Below are 12,751 nucleotides of genomic sequence, written 5' to 3'. Positions count from 1 at the left end.
TAAAATATGTTTAAAGACACACATCTGACTGAGAATGATTCAATTTAACTGGATAATGCAAACATATGTCTTACCTGTAAAACTAAATTTGATCCTAATATACTGGACATATGTTATAAGTGTACCAATCACCAAGGTTCATTGTACCCCTGTTTGTGGAAGTGTGAAGAGATTCAAAAGTTTTGGTGCTCAGTGTTAAAATATATTTCTCGGATCACATCTTCCCTGTACCACGAAGTCCTACGGTCTGTATTTTAGGCATTTATTCAGATGACTGTAATTTATCTCATATTGAGAGAAAAATGGTTGACCTTTGCTTACTCCAGGCCAAACGTTGCTGGAAGAATGTTGGTGGCCCCTCTTTTGACCAATGTTTAAACAATGTAACATCAAGTTTAGTTCTTGAGAAACTGACCTATGTGGTTAGAAAAAGATCTTTGGAATTTTTTGACATTTGGAAGGTGTTTCTGGAACTATTAAAAATGGGGAAGTTGAGAGTGAGATAATGAAAAATATGTAACTAAATTTGGGAATGTACGTAGTAACCTGTGCAAAAGTTGTGTTTTTATGATGCATTATGTCTCCCACAATGCATTGTTTCTGATACTAATTAGTTTCGCAAGAATGTAATATTTAGAACAACGGTTGGTAAAGTTTGTGGCATGCTTTAAACACTGTTAACATTTGAGTTTGGGTTTTTCTTTTGTTTGTGTGATTTGCTAAGTACAGCCCAGAAGCTATGCTTGCAAACACCACTTAGGAATGCCAGAGGGCATCTGAACAGCAATGAAAACGAAGGAAAGTTTGAGGTAATGAGTGATGGAGCCCTGTCAATGGCATTGCACAAAACACCAGGGAGGAGCCCACTGACCTGTCTGAATGGGACAAGGGCACAGTGAGAAAGAGGCTCTTAATCGGACCAAGTAAAAACTGCTTTTCTCATACTATTACAAAAATGCTATTATCTATTGTACCTGATTCAACTTGGCTGCTAAGACTGGAGATTTGTCTATGTGCTTCCTATACAAAAGATATAGGAACCGTACACTCGGGCCCACACAAAAGATGCGGATATGTGATCTTTTCATATGGCTGAGTTTTGTGTGAGAGGGGAGAGGTAGCTGTTTCCCTTGGCTTGTATAATTGCAGGTCTCCCCCCCTCCCCTCCCCACTGTGGATCTGGCGCTGGTTCCTGATCCTGTCGTTTTGTTTCTTCCTCTGTGCAGGTCCCCCGCCCTGGCTGGGAGAGTTCAGGGAATATCTCCTTCTGTTTTGGGTGTGCCTCTGTACTCTCACAGATGGCAATTCAGGCACCCTGCATGTAAAACACCAAGCTGATCTTATCACTAGAGGTGACTTCACTGGCAGTGACTGCTTGTTCCCCGTGGCAGGTTTTATCATTTGCATATATTATGTGTTTGAACAGGGCAGGGGCTGTTTGGTAGGTGGGGGAGATCAGATAATAAACACAAGTGTTCATCTTTTGACACGATCTCACTTCTGTGGCTGTTTACTCAGGATTAACCGGTTAGCAAGCAGCTTCTGAATACTCACACAGAGGCATGTTGAAAAACCAAGGCTGCTCTAACCACATCTATCAATGTACACTGTAAAAACTCATGGACAGTTTCATTAAATGACCTCATTCTTAATATTTAACTAATAACAGTGATGTCAGATTGACTCTATTTTTTGTAAGGATTTTTTATGCATTTAATCAGGGGTGTCAAAGTAATTTTACATTGTGGGTGGGGGTATTGATAAGAATTTAGCAATTAATATCACTTACTGATTCTCATTGACTCCACTTTGAGACATGCTTGACATGCTTGTGCATGTTGGAGATATTTCCCCTCTTTGTTATGAACAGTGTTGGGGTCACTATTCAAAAACTAGCAACTACTGCACAGATTATTACACAGAACACTTTTCTTAAAAGTAATGCAGTACTTTACACTGGTTTAGTGTAATAAACAATAAGCATGGCTAAATGTATGCAGCTTAGCTCAGTTGCAGCTAGCTGGCTATCAGTAACTTACTTGCTTGCCAATAATTACTGGTAGCAAAAAAGGTGGAAATGCTTGTTGGTTAGCTTGCCAAAGTACTTAATTGGTTAATGTAATTTATGACATCATGCATAAAGCCAGAGAGCTCTTATTTTAATTAAAAACAATTTAACCAACCCTCCAATTACACTGAGAAGGATAAGCGGGAGAGGATGGATGGATGGCATTCTAATACATGAGGGTGGTTAGTCAGTTTTACAAAAGCATTTATTTAGGTTACAATTCAGATTCAGTCTGAGCAATTCAAATTCAAATTTAACTTATTCAAATTCAGTTTCTGATGGCACAGATTTCTGCCCATAGTCCATGTGCTTGAGTATCAGCTGGAAGCAATACTAGCCCACCACATTCCATACCGCTGTTGGTGTTTCTCATTAGTGAGAGGAAAAGGCCCTTTCATGTAAAGAGTGGGCATGGCTGCATTCTTTAAGCCTATCCTCAGGCAAAACACCTACAACATTTTTCATTTACATACCTTCCTCTTTCATTGTGATCACCTAAACAGCAGGTCACAGAGTGTGATTTCAATGTTCAATGTTTTCATTTAGTGATTTGAGGGCTTTGAAGCATTGGCAACATCTTTTTTGGGGGGTGCTCAAGCAACCCTAAATTAGGGATTAAGTGTCAGGAGTAATAGTAGTCATAATAAAATATTGTAATATCTGACATCATCTTATTATATTTAGTGAACTTGAGATGAATTAAATGTGTTCTTGACATCATGATGATACAGTACACTCAGAGCAGAGTGATTTGTCATTACAAAATGTTACAAAAGTGCAAATTATTCTGGTCTGCAGGGTCATTGCTCTGGTCTACTGATCAGTATGCTTGTGGCTCAGGGGGAAGAGCATGCTGTGTCCTAAATGGAATACCCTGGTGGTTCAACCCCTGGCTGCTTCAGTCTTCATGGTAAAGTATCTTTTGATAAGGTCCAGAACCCTGTGTTGCTCCTGATGCATTATCAGAGTGTGAATAACTGATGGAAAGAAGTGCTTGTCTGAATGAGATAAAAAAAAAAGTGCTTTGAATGCTATATAAGAACCAGGCCATTTGTATTTGTATTTGTATTATTATCTAAATAGCAAAGGCCAGACTGCTAGAGTATTTGTTCATTTTAGCTTCTGCACTCTGCTGCCAAATCACTAGTTGCCAGGCAAGGAAAAACACACTATATCACATTATTTTCTTAAAGTTTTTTTTTTATTCCTATTTCAGTCAAATTGGGCTGCATTGTTTTACAAGAGGAGAGGCAGAAAAAAGAAACAGGTAAGAGTGGACATGTAGTCCAAATTCATTGATGATAATTTCAACATTCTAAACAGAACACCCCCAACCAGTCATGGCAGATCACTGGCACTCCATGAGCCTGGTTCTGCTGGAGGTTTCTTTCTGTTTACAGGGAGTTTTTCCTTCCCACTGTCACCAAAGTGCTCGTTCTAAGGGGGTCCTCTGATTTTTGTTTTGTTTCTTTTTCTATTTTCTTTGTACTATTGTAGGGACTTTATATTATAATATAAAGCACATTGAGGCAACTGTTGTTGTGATTTGGCAGTATATAAATAAGATTTAATTTAATTTAAATGAACATATTGCTGAGCAATAGGTATTAATGACAGCATTTAACAGGATTCATATCACTCAAAACACAGCTCAAACAGGATGGCTGCCACTAGAAAGGACAGACTACATATCTATTCTCCAGTCTTGCATTTGCACCTGACATGCTGTGCTGAATAAAGGCAGGCTTTGTATGAATTGTATGAAAACCCCTCCTTTACCAGTTTGCTTTTGGTCCAGGTGTATGGAGTAACAGCGTGATGTCTACCAGAGATGGGCAGTAACGCGTTACTGTAATCCGATTACTTTTTTCAAGTAACGAGTAAAGTAAGGGATTACTATTGCAAAAACGGTAATTAGATTACTGTTACTTTCCCGTAGGAACGCTGCGTTACTAAAACCGTGATTTTTTTTGCAAGAATGTCTCATGACAGTGACGTAAGCAAGTGCGACGTTCGTGACAACAGCTGTGTGCAGATCAACAATGGATAATATATCGAGTGCGGGAGAGAGTATGAGCGTGCAGCGTTTAAAGTGTGGAAGTACTGACCTTATTTTGAGTTTGATTCCATAAAAAGTGACAAAAACATTAGCATCCGTTGTTTGTGGGAAGAAAACTTCTTTTTACAGCGAAAAAAACCCCTAAACTTCCAAGCAAGCACCGAGTGCGCTACCACGTAATGGGAAATTCACAGAGAAACTTGCGGATTCTTCCACTGACTGCTGCGGCTCACCTGCACCAGGGAAAACCTCCGCCTACCCCACTCCTGCTTTACAGGTGAAAATAGAGCAACAGGACCGCTAGTCTTTGATTTTATTTATTTTCTGCTGTGTTTTACTTGCATCTATTTGAAAGAGGGAGTGTAAACACAAAAAATATTTTATTTTATGTGCTGGAATGTGCAGAAAATAGGTTTAAATATTAAACAAATTTCTTCCAGTCAGAGAATGTTGCATATAATTAAAATTTTTAGAAGATTAAAACTAATAAAACAAGTTTTAAAAAGAGACTTTTCCATTTGATTACAGTTTGTATGATGGATTATACAGAAAAAGTAGAATTGGGCTGAAAAATCTATTGCCTTATCACCTATTCAGGTTGTAAATCGTGTTTTTAAAAAGTAACTAAGTAACTAAGTAATTAATTACTTTTGGAAATAAGTAATCAGTAAAGTAATGGGATTACTTTTTGGGGAAGTAATCCGTAATTAGTTACTGATTACTTTTTTCAAGTAACTTGACCAACACTGAAAAGACACCAAAAGAGACTGAAAACAACAGTGTGCATATTATTTGTCTTATCTGCTTTGCTACAGATTGTCTAGACAACACAACTGAGCCTTTGCCTTAGATTTGAGAACTGAACTGTCCACCCTAAAACAAGTGTATTACATTGAAAACTGATTATTCATTATTCATCATTCTTAGACTCTATAGCAGGTCATCCCAGTTAATGAGATTGTTTTTTGAAGCTAACACTGTAAGGTTTACCAAATTGAACTGATGTTTTCAAAGGCCAAAAGGACTGAACATGTTTGCAAACAGTATCTACCATTAACATCAGTTGTGATGCACTATATGCTTTACATTATGATTGGGGGCTGAGCCCCTCCTAAAGATTTGATCCCACAATCACCCCTTCTTTGAAGAAGTTATTTGAAGTGGATAAAGGAAATCCATGGATGTTCTAAAAGATGCTGAAGTCATCACATGCTGTGTTAAGTTTGTATGTTGATTCATCGTTCCCCTTTCTCTGAATTTGATTGAACACAGGTCTGTAGGCAGAAAAAGACTGTGCGTGTCTGTTCTCTGCAGTTTTTAGGGCAATGGGGAGGTCAGACTGTTGTTTGTGGTAGTTGATAAGACTTTTGTTGGCTAGATTGCTGTCTCAGCAGAGGCCGGCTGGAGCCACGTGGATGCCACTGGCTGACAGATTCAGCAGGAGCAGCATGTGTCTCGCAGAGTGGCTCTTTAGTCCCCCAGTGCACCACATGCCGAGCTTGTGCACTGTAAAAATAAACCAGTCTGCATTCCCAATGTTTACATCATCTATTTGCATATTTAGTTTAAGGCAATTAAAATTAGCCCGTTCTGCTTCTTTCAATTTGGCTTATTTTACTAAAAAAAATAATAATAATAAATAAATCACAAAAATAAAATAAAAAACCCACCCATTTTAATCATTATCTAGACAAGTTAATTTTCAGGAATGGTACCAGAGTAATCAATCAGGTTGGCTAATTGACTGGATGTGTTTTTTTTCAGTGACCCATTACATGGGATTACTCAGTATTAACTTTCGTTTACCCAAGAAGTGAAACTCTTGAGATTAAGAAAGTCTTTTGCAAGAGTGTACTGGGCCCAGATTGGCAGCATTAACTATGTTTTTGGATGGAAGAAGAATCTGGAACTTCCCTCTGACCTATCATGCTCCCTAATGATTATATTTGTCAGTTTTTTCCATTGCTGACCAGTTTCTATGAGTTTCACAATTATAGTACAAGTATAAAAATACTTGTGTGTTACCCAGCAGAAACTAATGAAACTGATTAAAATTCAAAGTTTTCTTGACTTCCGAGATTTGATATCTTGCTGCCAGCCAGCAAAAATAGAAGTAAGATCAGTTTTTATTATTTCGTCTATTAGTTTACGTGGCATCTTTGTATCAAGTAGTCAAAGCCAGAGCTTATAAAGAGAGACTAAAGTTGGGTATTTTATCTATTTTGACTCACGGTAACTATTCTTTAAAGGTAGTTAGTGTGCAGTACGTAGTGGCATAACCAATTTAGATATCTGTTTATAAGTATTTAATGGGGCTTCTGCCAGAAAAGTGTTAATACTTAGCAACTGGAAGAAGGAGGATTGTTCAGTATTTTAGTACTGAATTTAATTTTAATGATCTAGTGCTAATACAGTGATCTTGAGTTGCTTTGGTTAGGTGGGTGTAGGTAAAATGATATTAAGACATAACAGCTGCATGTTTCTTTAATCTTGAACTTCTTTTTTACATAGTTTAGTGTCTTTGTTAATGGGTAAAACTGGTTAACAAGAACAATAAGTCAATATTATGCATTAGTTGAATGAACTGTTTTACCAAAAGTCTTGAGGATCACAAGTGCAGGGTGCAAAGGACTGGAAACCCCATGTAGACTAACTTTAAGCAATGAAAACACAATAATATGCTGTTACAGGTAGTTATACACCCGAAAGAAATTTATTCTGTGTTCCATTTTTATTCAGAGGTCCCAAGTAAGTCTACACCATGATCTTTTTGTATCCCTGTTGGGTCTTTACCTTACAATATAAACCACCTTTTGGCAACTGTTGTTGTGATTTTGTGCTAAATAAAATTGAATTGATTCTTTTCAATCTTCAAAAAAAGATCCCAAAATTTGCTTTCATGAGATGGCACCTGACATGCTAAAAATCACATTTCTCAGTTTGAATTATCCATGGAGTATTGTCACCTCAGTTTGTGCTTGTCCTCAACTATGATCTTGATATTAAGCTGTTGATTTGATATGAAGTCCTTGAGTATCCAGTGTGCTATTCCAGGCTCATCATTTCTGTCTTCAAAGACTTGGCCAGTGTTTTAATATCTACAGGCATTTCTTTGATAAACCATACGGCCACTTGCTACCAATTAATGACAAATTGCATCGTGGGAATCTCTGATCTCTGGCTTCAGTGAACAGGACTGCTGCTGGGTGTGTTGCATCAGACTAACACCATTTAAAGCAAGTATTTAAGAGCCAATAGGATCTGTACCAACATCAAAACTGTGAAGCTACCATCAGTTAATTTCAACTACAATGTATTCCTACAGTAAAAGCTTTTATGATGACTTTAGGGCCTGTTGCCATTCAATCATTTGTTTGATTGATAATTAAATAGGCCTCACCCATTACTTATGTCCAGAAGTTAATAGGAACCACCTCCTGTGCTGACACACACACACACACGCACACCCACACACACAGAGAGGAAGAGAGATATTTTTGCTGAATAACATTGTGGTATTAAATGGTAAATGGCCTGTATTTATATAGCGCTTTACTAGTCCCTAAGCACCCCAAAGTGCTTTACATATTCAGTCATCCACCCATTCACACACTGGTGATGGCAAGCTACATTGTAGCCACAGCCACCCTGGGGCGCACTGACAGAGGCGAGGCTGCCGGACACTGGCGCCACCGGGCCCTCTGACCACCACCAGTAGGCAACGGGTGAAGTGTCTTGCCCAAGGTCACAACGACCGAGACTGTCGGAGCCGGGGCTCGAACCGGCAACCTTCTGATTACAAGGCGAACTCCCAACTCTTGAGCCACGATCGCCCCTATATCAATATCAATATCAATACCAACTAATACAATTAGTTGGTATTGATATTAGTATCAACTGATATTAAAATACTGTGTTAAATGCTGTAAAATATTGAACCTGATAATATGCCTTTTGCTCAGCTGTTGTGTTTCGGTTTCTGAAAACTTCTTCCTGTTTTACTGATGAGGTTTATTTACACAGGACACAAAGAATTCAGCAAATATCGTACAGGTGAAGCTGCAATGACCTTATCAGTGCTTTAGAGGAACAAAAATAATATTTGTACTTGAATATTTTAGAAATATCAAATATTTAGCTATTGGCAGAGGCTTTGTTATTACACAGCTTGTTGTGGCTGGATCAGTGATTTGTTTCCGTGAGATTGCATTAGGTACTTCTCACAAAGGGCAGATCTGTGTTTGTCCATTTCCTATTAATGCCATTGTATAGAACATGATTCCAGTTCAGTTAGAGAAGACTATTGTGTGCAGAGATAGCTTTCAATGAATGAGAAATAATGGACTAAATGGCTACAGTAATTATTTATACATTAAACCACACTGAAACTTTAGGTTTTCTCATGGGGATCAGGTACCCTGCTGGGATAAAAACCTGGCCAAAGGAGGAGTTAGAAGCCACTGACATCAAAACCATGTATGGCGGGCTTCATCCCAAGTCCAGCACTGTGAGACTGTATGCTAAGCGGAAGGAAAGAGACTGGGGGCTAGTGAGCGTCAGTACCACAGTCCAGGATGAGACAACGAACATTCACGAGTAGGAAATTGCCTCCAACCGACTGCATGCTCAGTGAATACCTCAGTGGCTGTTCTGCAGAGTGACACAATGTCGGTTGCAGCTTTGATTGGCATACAAAATTTTTCATTGGCAATTCATTCAAGTTTTGTTTCATTACCTCTGCCAACACAGGTATATATATATATATATATATATATATATATATATATATATATATATATATATATATATATATATATATATATATATAAATATATATATATATATATATATATATATATATATATATATATATATATATATATATATATATATATATATATATATATATCATTAGGAAGATGGCCCCAACTGACCGAGTGCTCAGTGAATACCTCAGGCAGCAGAAACCCAAGAAAGATGAGCAAGAGGAGGAATCATAATAAAGGGACATGGCCCTGCACTGTATGCACCACCTGCAGATAGAGGAGCTGACTGACATCCAGAAGTCCTACCAGTGGCTGGACAAAGCTGGACTTGAAAGACAGCACAGCAGCACTAATCATGGCAGCACAGGAGCAAGCTCTGAGCACAAGATCCATAGAGGCTGGGGTCTATCACACCAGGTAAGACCCCAGGTGCAGACTGTATAAAGTTGCCCCTGGGACAATCCTGCACATAACAGCAGGGTGCAAGATGCTAGCAGGGAGGGCATACATGGAACGCCATTAAACCAAGTGGCCAGCGTAGTATACAGAAACATCTGTGCTTTGTATGGCCTGGAAGTCCCGAGGTCAAAATGGGAGACGCCTCCTAGGATGGTAGAGAATGACCAAGCTAAGATCTTCCAGATACCGTTGGACCCCAGTGCAAAGTCCACAATTAAGTGGTTCACTGTCATATATTCACACATTTATTTACAGTCCTCTTTAAATTGTTGGCACAAACAAAACTTTCACCTGTTTAGGTGTTAACGTCGGGTGCATGCTCTCATGGGTAATCACCCATTACCTATCGCTACAGCTGGAGCAAGCAGTGGATCACCTACAAGCTGCAAATACAACTTTAATTATGTACAGAAAGAGTCTATTTCTTGTTGAAATTTGAAGCAGTGGTGCTTGGTTATGTAATTGGAGCTGAAAAACAGTTGTATTTTCCCTCATAGCAGAAAACAGCTAATGATAGTGGTATCACATGGAAGTTTTGATTGTGATGATGGGAAAAATGTTTCTATCAACAACAGTTGTGTAATTGTCATTTCGTCGACACAGCACTACCAAGAACAGAAAGCACATAAAAACTGGCCTCAGCTTTTCATTTCATCCAAAATGAAAATGTTCAATCATATTCATTTCATGTTCTCCAACGCCAAAAAATAAAAGAAAAAAAGAAGATCTGTTTTTTTCCATTATTAGTGCTGTATGTAGGTGGAAATAAGGAAGTCAGAAGTATATTTAAGTATCCTAAATATAATTAGTACCTTACTTAATATGTTTAGTATCACTTCAAGTTTCTCTGTCAAACAGTCTTAATGCTGTGTTATGGGGACTGCCATTTCTGGAAACACAGACAACAGGGAAACTTTGGCCTTTGAATTATCTGAGACTGAAGAAGTCACTTGGATGAGTGATGAAACGTTTCTCCCACTGAAAACGCTACGTACAGATGAACAGAATCAACTTTTGGAGACCTTTGAATTACCAGTTCATTCTGATGATCAGTTTCATTTCAGTGGCTGTTCTGCAGAGTGACACAATGTCGGTTGCAGCTTTGATTGGCATACAAAATTTTTCATTGGCAATTCATTCAAGTTTTGTTTCATTACCTCTGCCAACACAGGTATATATATATATATATATATATATATATATATATATATATATATATATAAAAACACCCAGCACGCCCCTGCGGGCGGTTTATCCTTCAAGCTCGGGTCCTCTACCAGAGGCCTGGGAGCTTGAGGGTCCTGCGCAGTATCTTAGCTGTTCCCAGGACTGTGCTCTTCTGGACAGAGATCTCCGATGTTGTTCCCGGGATCTGCTGGAGCCACTCGCCTATCTTGGGAGTCACCGCACCTAGTGCTCCGATTACCACGGGGACCACCGTTACCTTCACCCTCCACATCCTCTCGAGCTCTTCTCTGAGCCCTTGGTATTTCTCCAGCTTCTCGTGTTCCTTCTTCCTGATATTGCTGTCATTCGGAACCGCTACATCGATCACTACGGCCGTCTTCTTCTGTTTGTCTACCACCACTATGTCCGGTTGGTTAGCCACCACCATTTTGTCCGTCTGTATCTGGAAGTCCCACAGGATCTTAGCTCGGTCATTCTCCACCACCCTTGGGGGCATCTCCCATTTTGACCTCGGGACTTCCAGGTTATACTCGGCACAGATGTTCCTGTACACTATGCCGGCCACTTGGTTATGGCGTTCCATGTATGCCTTGCCTGCTAGCATCTTGCACCCTGCTGTTATGTGCTGGATTGTCTCTGGGGCATCTTTACACAGCCTGCACCTGGGGTCTTGCCTGGTGTGATAGACCCCAGCCTCTATGGATCTTGTGCTCAGAGCTTGTTCTTGTGCTGCCATGATTAGTGCCTCTGTGCTGTCTTTCAGTCCAGCTTTGTCCAGCCACTGGTAGGATTTCTGGATATCAGCCACCTCCTCTATCTGCCGGTGGTACATACCGTGCAGGGGCCTGTCCTTCCATGCTGGTTCCTCGTCTCCCTCCTCTTTCTTGGGTTTCTGCTGCCTGAGGTATTCACTGAGCACTCGGTCAGTTGGGGCCATCTTCCCAATGTATTCTTGGATGTTCGTTGTCTCATCCTGGACTGTGGTGCTGACACTCACCAGTCCCCGGCCCCCTTCCTTCCGCTTAGCGTACAGCCTCAGGGTGCTGGACTTGGGGTGAAACCCTCCATGCATGGTAAGGAGCTTTCTTGTCTTTATGTCAGTGGCTTCTATCTCCTCCTTTGGCCAGCCTATTACCCCAGCAGGGTACCTGATCACGGGCAGGGCGTACGTGTTGATGGCCCGGATCTTGTTCTTACCATTCAGCTGACTCCTCAGGACTTGCCTGACCCTCTGCAGGTACTTGGTGGTTGCAGCTTTTCTAGCGGCCTCTTCATGGTTCCCATTCGCCTGCGGGATCCCCAAGTACTTGTAACTGTCCTCTATGTCTGCAATGTTGCCTTCTGGTAGTTCAATCCCCTCAGTTCTGACTACCTTCCCTCTCTTTGTTACCATCCGACTACACTTCTCCAGTCCGAACGACATTCCAATGTCATTGCTGTATAGCCTGGTAGTGTGGATCAGTGAATCGATGTCTCGTTCACTCTTGGCATACAGCTTGATGTCATCCATGTACAGGAGGTGGCTGACAACTGCTCCGTTCCGTAGTCGGTATCCGTAGCCAGTCTTGTTAATGATCTCACTGAGGGGGTTCAGGCCTATGCAGAACAGCAGTGGGGACAGAGCATCTCCTTGGTAGATCCCGCACTTGATGGTGACTTGTGCTATGGGCTTGGAGTTGGCCTCTAGTGTTGTACGCCACATCCCCATTGAGTTCCTGATGAAGGCTCTTAGGGTCCCATTGATCTTGTACAATTCTAGGCATTCCAGTATCCAGCTGTGGGGCATTGAGTCATAGGCCTTCTTGTAATCAATCCAGGCAGTGCACAGGTTGGTCAGTCTGGTCTTGCAGTCTCGGCTGATTGTTCTGTCTACCAGTAGCTGGTGTTTTGCGCCTCTGGTATTCTTGCCAATTCCTTTCTGTGTCCCGCTCATGTATTGACCCATGTGACTGTTCATCTTAGCCGATATGATGCCTGACAGGAGCTTCCATGTAGTACTGAGGCAGGTTATTGGTCGGTAGTTGGAGGGGACCGGTCCCTTCTTGGGGTCCTTGGGGATCAGGACCGTCCGGCCTTCAGTTAGCCATTCCGGGTGTATCTCGTTAACTAGCAGCTGGTTCATTTGTGCTGCCAGACGCTCGTGGAGTGCAGTTAGCTTCTTCAGCCAGTAGGCGTGAACCATGTCGGGCCCTGGTGCTGTCCAACTCTTCA

The sequence above is a fragment of the Astatotilapia calliptera genome, chromosome 15, assembly GCF_964374335.1.
Source record: "Astatotilapia calliptera chromosome 15, fAstCal68.1, whole genome shotgun sequence".
Classification (NCBI taxonomy): Eukaryota; Metazoa; Chordata; class Actinopteri; order Cichliformes; family Cichlidae; genus Astatotilapia; species Astatotilapia calliptera.
This window is presented reverse-complemented; position numbering follows the sequence as displayed.